General features: G+C 54.3%; 1 protein-coding gene across 2 annotated transcripts in view; it reads right to left on the reverse strand.

Moving 5' to 3' along the window:
- Positions 1-13,608, reverse strand: part of GFRA1 (GDNF family receptor alpha 1) — a 182,008-nt gene that overhangs the window by 31,073 nt on the left and 137,327 nt on the right. The window lies entirely within an intron of this gene.

Below are 13,608 nucleotides of genomic sequence, written 5' to 3' on the forward strand. Positions count from 1 at the left end.
AAGGCCCTGGTTTCACTCTCTCTCCCTGGGGGTGGTAGGTCTGCTGGAGGTGGAGGTGGTGCCCTGGTGGAGGGGGTCTACTGATCAAAATGCAGCATGTCTGCAATCTGGGGGCTCCCTGGGGCCCAGCCAGCCCCCACCCCCACCCCCAGATGCGCTGGGTGCTGGTGAAGTCGCAGAGACCCGGCGTGGAGAGGGCCGCAGACACTCTGGTCTGGGGGAGGAGGGGGGCAGAGAGGGGAGAGACCTCTTGGTGACCAACTGGCTGTTTTTCAGTCTGAAGAGGATATTGTTGGAGAAGTCCTGCCTGAGCTGGGCCCTCTGAGGTCATCTCAGCAGACAGCAGCTCTGCATCCATGTGCAGAACACAATGGGCCGCCAGAGAACTGAAATTCTCCAGCGATTACGGCCGACAATGACCGGTTGTCTCCGCTTGCTTCTCCTTCGCTCCCCCCGCGTGGGCAGCCCACACACCCAGTGCTGTTTTCACTTCTTTCCACCCAAGCAACTGTGTTTACTTAGCAACTTGTACGAGCAGACTGAGCAAGGTAGGATGTGGGATGGTCACCAAGGTCTGTCCTAGGCCCGCAGGAAGCACATCTGTGTCCCTTTATCCCAGGCCGGCGTTAAGGAGCAGGGGAGCGGAAAGGTTCCCAGCACACGGCAGAGGCTGCACAGTGTCCCTGGGAGACTGGCCGCTCCTTGGACCCTTGTAAACAAGGCGTGTCTGTTCCCCCCTCCCACCCATCTGTGCGGATCTGTGCGCTCCCGTCTGTTGTGGGCCTGGTTCATCGCTGTGGATCCCCCGGGGCAGGTGCTGGAGCTTGGCTTTATTGTCCTTGCACGGCACCTGACCCTCTCTGCGGGGCCCGTTATGTGGCTTCCCAGCAGGGCCACGTGCTAAAGCTAAGCGACTCGACAAAACCCTTCATCTGAGACTCAGGCACGCAGGTGGGCGCGCCTGGCTCTCTCCCCGCAGCCTGAGCCTCGCTGGCGTGTTCTGCCTCTAATTGAACACACTGGAGCGCACAGACCCTGGCCGTTTCCTGGAGCCTGGCTAAAGGATTTATTTTTCGGAGGAAATCCCCGGAGGTGGCCCAGGCTCACCCAGCTGGCTCCAGCGGCATCCAGCCTGGACGGAGTGTTAATTTCAGAAGTATTTTCCTGGTCATGAAAGTTAATGATCTCGCCGTCCCGGGCTTCTAACTTTGCAAAAGCCAACTGCGGAGCAGGCAGCTCCAGCTCCCGCTCTGCACACCACCCGATCGATCGGCTCTCTGACCTGGCAGCCCTGCGCCCCCCGCCCCCCACCTCCCGACAGATGAAAGGTCGCTCTGTCTACGTGTCTCCCGCTTCTCGTGGTCTCTCGAGGAGACTATTATTAACCGAACGGCCCCGTGATGTGGATGACTGTCCCTCAGCGCGAGGCGACTGCCACCAGACTCATTTTGCTTAACAACCTCAGAATTGACTCACAATTGGACTCTGGAACGAAAGGCTAATTGAGTCAGTCTGCTGTACCGGGCACAATCCCGATCCAGAGGATAAAACTGTATGTACTGCTCCGAGCAGAATGCTGGGCAGCCTGGTGTTGGAGAGATCAGCAGCACAGACCCTGGCCCGCAGACAAGCACCGCCAGCAGAGGGGGTGGGAGTTTCAAGGTAACGGTGAACGCAGGCAGCTTCGCTAAAACACTGCCATTCCCACGGTCCCTTCACATTGGACCCGGCTGCCCGGGACATTTCTGTTTGGAGATAGGATCACAGTATAGGATCACATTCTACAGAGACAAAAACTGAAGTAAGAAGAAGTTTACACAGCCGAGTGATGGAGCCCGCTCATTACTGCCCGACGGGTACATTTTCAGGAATTTCGTGAGGAATTGCAGGGGTAGCTTGTAAGCGGCCTCAGTGGGAATATTTACACCACAGTAATCAGCACACACCACAAATCAGGGCTTGGTGTTGTTCTGGGAGAAGAGTTTTTAAATATTTCCCAGCACAACCCTGTTTAAGAACCAGTATATGATGTTGTCAATCCCACCCATAAAACATGTGTGGTGGCTGGGGAGTCCGTTCCTGCCCTGGCTGGGCAGATGTCCTCTCCCATCCCCAGACACCTCTGGCCCAAAGGAAATGGTGTAGCTCCAATTAACTTCCGGTTTTCAGTACCTTCCAAAGGTCGGAAACAATCCTCCCCCAGAGTTACTTCCTTCCCTTACCAGCTCTTCCTTCACAGTGCTCTGAAATCTCCTTTTCTTTCTTTTCATATGTTTTTTAAATTAAAGTTTATTGGGGTGACATTGATTAACAGAGTCATATAGGTTTCAGGTATAGATTCCTATGTTACAAAATCTCTATATTGCACATGTGCCCCCACCCTGAAATCTCTTAAAGCAACGTGGACAGATGGTTCCACATATTGACAAAGCAGCTGAATTCGTGTCCGTTCCATTGATGGAATGATGTGTCAAGTGTTGTGATCTAATGATAAGCTCCCTGTCCCTGAACTCCAATAACTCACAGTCTAGAAGCTGAGAGAAACATGTGGAAAGGTTAATGATACAGTGGCTAGCTCTTGATTAGAAAAAAAATAAGAAAGGCTGCTAATAAAAAAGCTAACATGAATGAAGTACTTAGTATATGCCAGGTATGTCCTTACACACTTTATATTTTTTCCCAACAACTCTAACAACGTAGGGACTGTTGTTTCACTCCCCTAATTTTATAGATAAGAATACCACAGCCTAGCAAGTTTAGACTAGAGCAGGGGTGGGGAACGTATAAGGCCTGAGCAATCATTTGGTCTGACCCTGCCACGGCCTGAGTTAATTAAATGTTTGAATAAATATAGCAGGCTAATTTTTAAGTTGATAATTCTGTATGGCCCGCAAAGGATGTTATAAACATCCAAATGGCCATTGGCAGAAAAAAAGTTCCCTACTCCTGGACTAGAGAAAGATAGTGAGTCGTAGGAAGCAGGATTTAAAATATTTTCTTTTAAACTGATTTTTAGAGAAACTGGAAGGGAGAAGGGGAGAGAGAAACATCCACGTGAGAGTGAAACATTGATCGATTGCCTCCTGCATGCTCCCTACCTGGGATGGAGCCCGTAACCTGGGCGTGTGAATAGAATCGGTGCACGGGACAAGGCCCAACCAACTGAGCCACACTGGTCAGGGCTAGAAGCAGGATTTAAAACCACACATTCTGATCCCTACAACTTAAGCGTATAATATGACGCAGCTACACAAGCTGGCTTCAGAGAGGCCGTGGCACTGGGCCTGAGACTTGGAGGATGTGTAGGGTCTATGGGGCCATGGTGGAGGAAGGTATTCCAGGCAGAAGGAAGAGGCATAGGATGAAGTAACCACACTCATAATAACCTCAGGGTAACCATAATGTGGTGTTTGTACGTGCCAGGCACTGATCTAAGTGCTGTATTCACACATTTGATTCTCACGACAGCCTTAGTAAGTGATACCATGAGCACCATTTTACAGACAAAGAAACTGAGGCAAAGAGGGAATAAGTAACGCCTTCCCGGAGGTAGAGCTGGAATGGGACCCTATTGAATCCGATTACAGAGCCGGAGATCCTTGTCCATCACCACCTTCCACACAAGCACCATCCAGAAGACAGTGCGTCATTCGCTGGGGATGGCAGGGCACAGGGTGCAAATGCTGAGTGACGGGAGATGGCCCCCGCCCGGTGAGGCTGCAAAGAGCCTTGAATGACAGACCCAAGAGTTTGGACTTGACTTGAGAAGCAGAGGAAGCCACTGAAGGATTTTACACAGAGAAGCAACAAGATCTGATTTGCATATGAGGAAGCCTCTTTCGTGTCTCAATGGTCCAGCTAAGATTTGCTCAGTACCGACTCTGTGACATCACTGTTCTAGCAGCGACAGGGAGAGCAGGAAACTGGCCCAGGACGGGAGGAATGGCTACTCAGGAGGCTGCCGCCAGCGGTGAACCAAAGGGAAGAACGGAGGGCCGGAAGGGGAGGAAGAAAGGACGCACTGAGGGGTGGGCATCGCTCAAACAGAAGTCAAGGCTGGAAAAGGGGGGGAGGGGGGGCGCAGAATCAGGGCATGGACACCTCGGGAGACAGTGGTACTGTGGGGGCAGACACGGAGGACAGGTCTGCAAGGAACGTAGAGGGCTAGGGTGGATCTTGCTGGGTTCACGAGTCTGCGGAGAGCCAAGTGTCTTGTTAGGACCCCGATCTTCATCTGTCCAATTAGCAACCACGGCCTGAGCCCCGGCTACCCCCCTCCCCAGCATCCAGGCCAGCCCCTCTGCACGCTTCCCCCTGCCCGCCCGGGGTGAGGAATCACGCCGCAGCCGGTTTGAATGGCTTCCCCGCCGGGACTGCAGTGGCCCAAGCCAGAACGCTTCCACATCCAGCGTGGCAATCACAAAGAAGACCCACAATGGGGCTTCTTCGGGAGACATGAAATCTCCATGACGACAGCAGCGATGAACACGATGGTTTTTCTGGGACAAAATGAAAATGAAATGAATAGTCCCTCATGGACAAACCTATCTCCCTCTGAAAGGGAAGGGTCCCCACGCTTAGGAGCCACAGGCTGCCCACGCCACGCTGGCTGCGGGGAACCTGGGGAAGAGGACACCGTGGCTGATGCAGGAAATCCCACGTTAAAGGGAGCGCGCTGCCCACTGGAAGCAGAAAAGTGACTATAACGATAACATGGAGGAGCGTCTCCTCAGACAGCAGAGGGGCCTTTGATGGGGTGTGGGGGGGGAGACACCATTTACTACCAATTTCCTAACATTTTAGGAAAAGTGCGAACAGGTGAAAACCTTCCCAGACATGCCCGCTTAACTCCTCCTGGATGACCCTGACGCCTTCCACGTCTTCTCAGGACAAGCCCCGCACTTGGACACACGCCGAGTGCCTGGTGGAACGGAGCCCTGGACTCAGCCCGTGAGCTCCTGGATGTGGTCCGGGCTCTGACACTAATTAACCAGAGTTCCTAAACATGTTGCTTCATTCGCTAAGCTCTTGGATTTCCCTCCCACTTCAGAAATATGGTCTATGGCAGCGGTGGCCACTGAGGTCCGAAAGGTTGGCGACCGCTGGTCTATGGGACACTCAAAGCTACTTGGGGAGAAAAAAAACCTACTTGCTTTCAAAGCATTATCATTTCTCTCATCCGTGGTTGCATTCTGCCGTTACATATGATGTGAGAGTCATGGCACTGGGGTTCCTTGGAGTATAGAAACCAAGATTTTTCTAGAAGACGCCCTCATCGCACCTACAAGCTCAGGGCAGAAGAGGTTAAGGCCCTGCCTAGAGCCACAAACATGGTGGTGGTGGCACATGGCCCTCCCTGAGAGGAACTGCCAATGCCCATGACTCAGCCCTGGAAGGAGTGTTATCTAGGATTTTACTTAAGTCCTCAAACATCTCATCGCTCTCCCTCTGCCACTATTTGACTAGACTGTTCGTCAGAGCCTTCTTCCTAACGTTGTGCTGACTTAGCCTCAAGGAGCAATTTGAACACAACACAGGAGCACAACAGGGGCCGCATGGTGCGGATGGACCGGCCAGCGTGGCTCAGTGGTTGAGCACAGACCTCTAAACCAGGAGGTCATGGTTGGATTCCTTCCCAGTCAGGTCACATGCCCGGGATGTGGGCTGTATTCCCAGTGCAGGGCATGCAGGAGGCGGCCGATCAATGATTCTTTATCATCATCATCATCATCATCTCTCTCTCTCTCTCGCTCTCTCTCCCTCCCTCTCTGCAATCAATAAAAAAAAAGTTTATTTTTTTTTTAAAGAGAGTGATGAGTCTATTGAATGAGGTTCCCTTTACTAAGGGTCTCTGGGACCAACCACTGCCCACACAGGAGAAGCGCAGGGCCTTGGGACAGGATGCCCTGATTAATCTGCTTGTGTGAGAAATCCCTACTATTCTCGGAGCCCCGTGTGAGCACAAGGGCGCTGGCATCTTGGTCTTCAAGCCTCTATCACTCCTGAAAGCTTCCTCAGCGGGCCAGTGAGAGGAAGCAAAGGATGCCAGGCCCGCAGGTGGACCACACCCGTGTCCCATCCCAGCCCCGCCCAGCTTCCCGGCTCTTGCGCTTTAGGGAGCTATTTCACTTCTCCAACTCTCAGTTTCATCACCCGGAAATGGGTGCATGTTTCCAATGGCTGCTGCAGGACCTCAATGCCAGTTACACCCAGCACCTCCCCAGAACCCAGAAAACACATTGCCCAGTGAACTCTTACTTCCCACCCCTCCGTCTCTTCTCCCCAATCCCTGGTCCCTCCCACTGTTAAGCCCTTGCAACTACAACAACAAAAAACACACACTAAACACAGAAACACACATCCTCGTCTATCGTCTGCTGGCTCTTGTACTGCATACTCCCTACTGGCCACACCTCTGTGGCTGAAGTCGGCAACTCTGAGCAGCACGCATCTGAGACGTCCCAGGCCAGGGGCCCTGTGGCCTGGCGCCAAGCATCTCAGTCGCATGAGCTCATCAAATAAAGGCGTTTTAAGAAAAGCTATTTTTGCCCCCCTCAGGTGTTCTGGGGGAGAAGGCATAGGTTGACAATGACGAAACGTCAGTAAGTTTGTTAATACTGCTCATCTCTTATGCAGAATGAAAATAATTGGGAAAACACGCGGCTAATATGAGACCTGGGCCGACGAAGCAGGAGCGCAGTCCCGGTCACTGTCGGCTTCAGTGACACAAAGCAGATCTCCCGCTCTCTGTGTCCAATTACCTAACCCTCCTTCCCCGCCAGCCTCCCGGGAGAGGGCACATCTGCAAGGCAGCCGTGGGCAAACCGGGGCCTCTATCAGATCCATTTGGCAGGGGATGGTTTCTGGCCTTGCTGTTCCCCGCTTTGGGCTGCAGGTACTGGCTCCTCGGAGCAAAGGCCCAGCATTTCCCCGGGGAGGTCGGGAGTGGGGTTGGAGGGCAGGCTGTGCAGCTGGGGGCTCAGGCCACCCCTCAGAAAGCCCAGGTCCTCCCACCGTCTGGGAGGACATGTCCACTCGGGAGCAAAGGCCTCATTCCCACGCCCCCCGCACCGATGACCCAGCCCCGCACACCGTGTGCTCCTGGGCCCTGCACAGGGATTCCCACTCCTGCTGGGATGAGTAAAGCCTCACCGATGGGGTGTTTCTCGGTGCCTCAGCCAGACCACAGCCCACGGTGCTGGGAAAGAGGACTCTGAGGTCTCCGAAGCCTTTGACACTCGCCTGATGCCTGTCTCCTGGGCCAGGAAGGGCTCTGTGGCCAAGCAGAGGCCAATGCCTGTTCCCCCAAACCCCTGCTCAGCTCGATGTTGATACTTGAGAGGCCCCACTAAACGCCCGCTCCCCACTCGCCCTGAGGAACCCCAACCACGTTGCTTGTCTGGCTCCTCCGCAGCTCCTGGCCAGGCACGCGGGTCCCTGGAGGCTGTGGTCACTGCCCTCTGCGCTTGGCCCCCAGGGCTGTGAGAAAGCACCCCCCCAACCCCCACCCCCGGGAGGAAGCAATGCGGGGACCCAGGAAGAGCCATGCCTCATTGTTGTCCATGCGTCCTGCCTGGGGTCCCTCCAGGGTGAGGGTGGGTGACAGCAGGCTATGGGCAGAGACAGGAGGCTTCCTCAGGCTCTCTGATCACATCAGACTGCAGCGGCTCCTGAGGGAAGGCCGGGGCAGCATCCCATCCATCTCGGCATCCCTCACACGGACACCTTGCCTGAACACTGACAGCCGTCAATCAACATCAGCAGAGAGGCTGGCGGGCGGACAGCTCATCTCCGCGTGGCACACGTGAAAAGCAAGTTATGGCAGTTGGCAAGGGCATCCATGCCAACCTAGAAAGGGCTCTTGGCAGCCTCTGATCGCATGCCCCAGAGCGGCCCTTCGGCGAGGGCCCTCCCTCCCCAGCCCATCTCTCCCATGCACAGCCTCATGCCCCGGTTCCACAGACTCTAAGTCGTAAGGGAGCGCGGAACATTGCAAACAACCCTACGCGGCGGCACCAAGTCAACAAAGCTGTTGTGTACCATCCGCGCTACAGCGTGTCCATTAGCGTAGAAACCGGCTTTGGGGTGCTCGCTTTTGTGGGAAGAAATGGAGGGAGAAAAGACATGGGAGGTTTTCGGGATGCTGAAACCCTCCAATAGCTTTCTGATGGGATAGCAGCCGAGGACAAATATGCTGGAACTCCTGAAGAGGACATCTTCTCCCATTCGGCGTTTCTATTTCTGCAGGGCAACTTGGGCGATCGGTTGTTTGACACTGAGCCACCAGGAGAAATAGAAATCTAGATGTTCAACCCGTCTTTCACCGGGAGAGCCAGCCCGACACGGTGTGGGTTTATTTTGTGGGGAATCCTGCAGGCACCTCCACCTTCAGGAGTGAGTGAAAGGAGCTGCCCCCATTCCTCCTGGAGCCTAAGATGCTCCGAGTCGCCGGCTCAGGAACCCTGGGCTGGGAAGGGCACCCAGCATGGCTCCATTGAATTACTGATGCCCTGACCCTCTCTTGCTTCAGAAAGAAGTGTGAGGTGCATTCCGGCGTAGCTTTGATGCAACAGAATCAATGTAAAAAATCAACGGGATTAGAATCTATGGCCAAGGATAACGCACACATACCCCCAGCTACAGGAAAGCTATGCGTTTGGTTCTGTGCCTTCTAACAGCCTCTGGGAAGCCAGGGGAAATGACGAGTTCCACGATTCATGGCACACCAAAATGTAGACCAAGACGTGCTCGGGAGAAACCGGACTGGGGGGTAAGCAAAACAATGGCACCCGACCAGGTCTCCACTGGGATCCCTGGAGCCTAACCCTCTCATGACAAAGGGGCCTCTGCAGATCAGACTGTGGTGGTGAGCGTGAGGTGGAGTAATTACGCTGGATTACTCAGGTGGGCCCAGTGTGACCACAAGGGCCCTTAAAAGTACGAGGGAGACGGGGAAGGCAGAGCCCTGGATGTGAGAAAGGCTGGACTGGCCTTGGCTGATTTTGAAGATGGAGGGAGGGGCCTGAGCCAAGAATGAGGGCGGGGAAAAGGCAACCGTTCGCATCATGACGTTTACAGCCAGAGGAAACGAAGCCTAATTACTTTAGGGAAACGCAGGTACATTCTAGAAATCACCCCAAATGCGGCCTGGACTCCTTCAGCCAAGCGTTGCTTCTCGGGGAGTTCCCAGAGGACGGACAATTAAAGTTATACTCTTCACTTGAGTCATCTGGAAAAACTCCCTCCCCTTTCCCCCAGCCCCAAAGGATAAGCACTAATATCTCTGAGGTAGGTGTGGCCCCAAGCTCCACACTCATCAGAATGTTCATTTACCTTTGGGACATTAAAGGGGCCGAGTTTCTCTGTGTTTGGGGGGTAAGGTGGGGGGAAGCAGTGGATGTCCGACTGCCTAACAGCCTCCACTTGCCCAAACAGACTTTAAGCAGAAACATATGAAAAGAACATCCCCTATTCATCTTTAAAAGGGTGGCAGACGCCCTAAGGAAAAGTATGCTCAACAGTAAATATACACCCAGTCGCTTCTCTTCCAGCCAAGTTGGTCTAAGGTCAACAGAGCTCAGCAAACAGCTGGTCCCTCATCCCTTCCTTCCTAGATGGGCTCTCGCTCGGGAGACCGGGAACTGGGGGGTGATATATCCACAGAATACCTCACTCATCCCAGTGCCAGATGATAATCCTCCCCTTTTCAGAAAATCCATAGCGCCGCTTTGTAATCCCTTCTCACGCTCCACATCCTCTTCTCAACAGCACCTCCCCACCCCCTCACCTCGTGCCTCGCTGTTCTACACTTTATCCTAAAGCTCCCGGCTATGAAAACTACACGACCCCTGATTTTTCTGCAGGGCAGTGGGGCTGTCTTACATGGTCCACATGGTCCCCCGAAGCCATGTTAATAACGAGCTGTCCCCGCAACCATGCCACCCAAGCTGGTGATCTTAAGGTCTGCTTGCTTAGTTATTTTTACCAGAACATCACGTAAGTTTATTGCAGATGTGACAGCAATGCTAAAGCCAACCAGTTTAATTCTTAACTGCATCAAATAAACGGAGCCATTTAAGTCTTTTTAAAGTTATTTTCTCCCCAAAAGTGAGGGACCAGTGAGATCCACACACTTTGTACCAGAAGTAGGCAGCTCAGTGTCCGGAACCCGGGCTCTGCAGACACCTCTGGGTTTGCATCCCAGCAGCATCACTCAGATGCCTGCAGACGCTGTTCAGGGTCTCACCTCGTCATCGGTGAGATGGGGAGCGCCGTGACCGCCCCCACTCCCAGGGCTGCTGGGAAGTGCTCAGTACAGTGCCTGGCACACAGTAAATGTCAAACACAAATGTTGCTTTCCCCATCCTCCTCCTCCTCGTCACCATCGCCGTCATCCCCACGTCCCTGCCACCTTGTCCCTGGCTCAGCGGATTTGGGGCCCCTGAGTCCTGTACAACCAGCCACGCTGCCCCCGGCTGTGGCTCCCGGTTGTGGTTCGCATCCTAACCACATCCTAACCGGTGGTCGGTGGTCGGGTGAGTCACAGCACAGAACCACCCGGCGGGGAGGAAGGTGCCTGAGTCAGTGGCTGCCCTTTGCTGGGGAGCTCACATCACTGACTCAGACACAGCACCTCCCAGACGCCTCTCTTCACGGTTACTCGGGGTCACCCACAAGGCCCATGCCCCCGAGGCTGCCAGCGGTCCCCCCACTGCCTACTCAGTTTAGACAATAGTGAATCGAGGACTCGCCCAGCGTCCCATGGGCAGCCCCCTTCACGCCTTCCTGTGTGTGGTGTGTCAATGGCCGTCTATTCTGCACAGAATGGTCTTGAGGTGACACACGCTCCAAGCACCTCTGGACTTTGTCTGCACACGCCTCTGTCCCCCCTTTTCCCTAATGCTACAGACTCTACAAATGCTGAAGTGTGAGGCTTAGCAGCTGGCCTCACCCCGCAGGGTGACATTTCCACACGCTGCTGGAAGCCGTGGGTGCCTACAAGTGTGAAGCCGTAAGAACCTGCCCCTCCGCCCACAAAGACTACGCTGACGCTGATGGGCTCCGCCTGCCACTGGGGGCGAAATGCTACGTTTGGAATCTTAAGCTTTCTCTGTCCCCTGAGATAAACCCTGTGGGAAGGGTAAGGGAAAAAGGGGACAGACTGTGTCCTGTGTGAGGTGGCGGGTCCGGTGCTGATGCTTTTGCATGTAGCCCCCGCAGCTGCCCCCATGAGGATGGAGTCATTACCTCCATTTATGGACGTGAAACGGAGGCCTCAAGCTGCCCCCATTCTAGGACAGCCAAACCAACGTGCCAACCGGGCCCGCCTCACTCACAAACACACTGACGGCGACTGGGGAAGGAAAAACAATATCCCAGCTCCAGCTTGGGTGGTGCTTCTCACATGGGTGCTTCTTAAATCCCTGCTTTTCTTGGAGGCCACATTTTCTGGGTAATTAATTGCTTTGGAAAATGACAGCGTGATTTCCCATTCACCGAGTTGGAAATGCCCACGGAAATGAAAATGCCGACGTGACTGCAGGATAACTAACTTGGGGTACTACCTGGGAGGGACCTGGGGTCTCCCTGGGTGGAGCTGAACTCAGAGCCTGGCTGAGACCTGAGCATTAATTAGACATGACAACCACCCAGCCCCTGAGGGTGGCAGGCTGTGGGTGCTGGCCCGAGTGCGGTGCCCTTGGACCCCCCACAGGCTGTTGTCTGGATGAGGAGGCAGCCTCCCAGGAATACTGGGGTCTTCCTTCTCCCCATTCTTTGACCCATTCCTTGCTCAGTGGATAAAACACATTTGAGCAGAATGAAACAGAAGCAACCCCTACCTTTGAAATTTTAAAAAAAAGAGAGCAATCCTAAAATCTAAGTTTAGGTCTAGGCTAGACGGGGAAGCTAGGTCTCCCTGCCTGTGCACTTCATGGGACCAAGTACATGAAACAGCCACTGGGCAGAGCAGAGGGGTCCCCTGTGCAGAGGAAAAGCGGGGGAGGGGATCCATCAGCGACCCATAGTCTTACGCCAGGGGGTCTGAGTCTAGGGTCCCAGAGACCCCTTCAGGTCCCCCTCCCCCAACCTACCCCCACTTCTGGGAATGAGTACAGGTCTCCCCTCTTCCCCCCAGCCTTTGACTGGCACCGCACTCAACACAAAATCCACAAAACACAGGCTTTCCTATGAGTAATGAACTGGCCACGGGGCAAGGAGAGGTAGGAAGGCAAACACCTGATGACCCCGACCGGGTGACACAACCATGTGTTATTCTGAGTTGGCTGTCACTCTGTGACAGCAAAGAATCCATCTCCCGTGGGATCCACAGCCAGGCCCCTCACATCGGCCGCCTTGGGGTAGCTGAGGCCTGAGGACTCTGAATTCCAATGATGGTTCAGTAGGGAGTCCTGGAGTCCATCCAGGTAATAAGCAGGGGGACGAGAGTGGGGGGGGGGGCGATGCTCCTGGGAAAAGAGCACACGACTTACACATCTGGGGCCCTTGGAGTCAAACAGACTGTGCTCAATAAATGTGACTGCGTTCGAAATAATAAAAAACCACCAGGAGGACCTTTTCCTATTTGTGGAAAGGACTCCTGCAATTACAAGCTGTCACAGAGAAACCACTCTATAACAAGGAAAGAGTACTCAAAGGAAATTAGGTAAAGTAGGAGCATGTATTATCTGAGCAGTTTTTCCTTTTAAAGGAGGCTGAGAGGTTCCGATGGACATTACGTCCTAACTCCGTGGAAACTGCCTCCCAGCCGAGGCTGTCTGGCTGCTGAGCCAGGAGGGGGTGGGTTCCGAGCCTGGACAGGACCCTCATCCTGCCCGTCGTCTGGGACCCTCATCCTGCCTGTCTGGACCTAGAGGCGGAAAGCCTGAGGCGTGTAAGAACACTGTATTCTTGGCACGAAAGGCAATCGTTTGGAAATGGTGACAGAACCCGGGTTTCAGAGTTAGCAAGACCAGGCTGATTCCCAAATGCTCCACGTGGGAGCTGGGCACCGCTGGGCTCGTCACTCCGCTGGTTGTCCCCGTGCTGGGTGGCTGGGCTGATGCAAGATGACAGTTGTGAGCTGCGTAGCCGGTGCTGCTCATCGTCAAAACCCAGCGCCTGGGTGTTGTTTTACCTCCCACGCATGCGCATTCCTCACACCCACAGCCCTGGGCCTGGGTCCGGCTCTCGCCACAGTGGCGCCTGCCCCTGTTGCCCATCCTTCCAGCCCAGCTCAGATGGCAGCTTCTGCAGGAAGCCTTGCTGGCCGCCAGGCTGAGCTGGCTGTTCTCCCCAAGCGCTTTGTACCTTCCTGACCGCAGGGCCACTCCAGGTTGTCCTGATGGTGTGTGCCCGCCTGCCTCTCTGCACTGTAGGTGAGAAGCAGGTCCTTATTCCTGGCATAAGAACCGCAGGCAGCTGATGGATGGATCGATGGGGGATGAATGATGGATGGATAGATGGATGCAGGGATGGAAAGATGGAAGGATGGATGGAGGAATGGAGGAATGGAGAGATGGAGAGATGGAGGGATGGATGAACAGATGAAGGCATGGAGGATAGAAGGATGGATGGATGGAGGATGGGGAGATGGGGGACGGGGGAAAG

This window comes from Myotis davidii, unplaced genomic scaffold (assembly GCF_000327345.1).
Source record: "Myotis davidii unplaced genomic scaffold, ASM32734v1 scaffold107, whole genome shotgun sequence".
In the NCBI taxonomy this organism is placed as follows: domain Eukaryota; kingdom Metazoa; phylum Chordata; class Mammalia; order Chiroptera; family Vespertilionidae; genus Myotis; species Myotis davidii.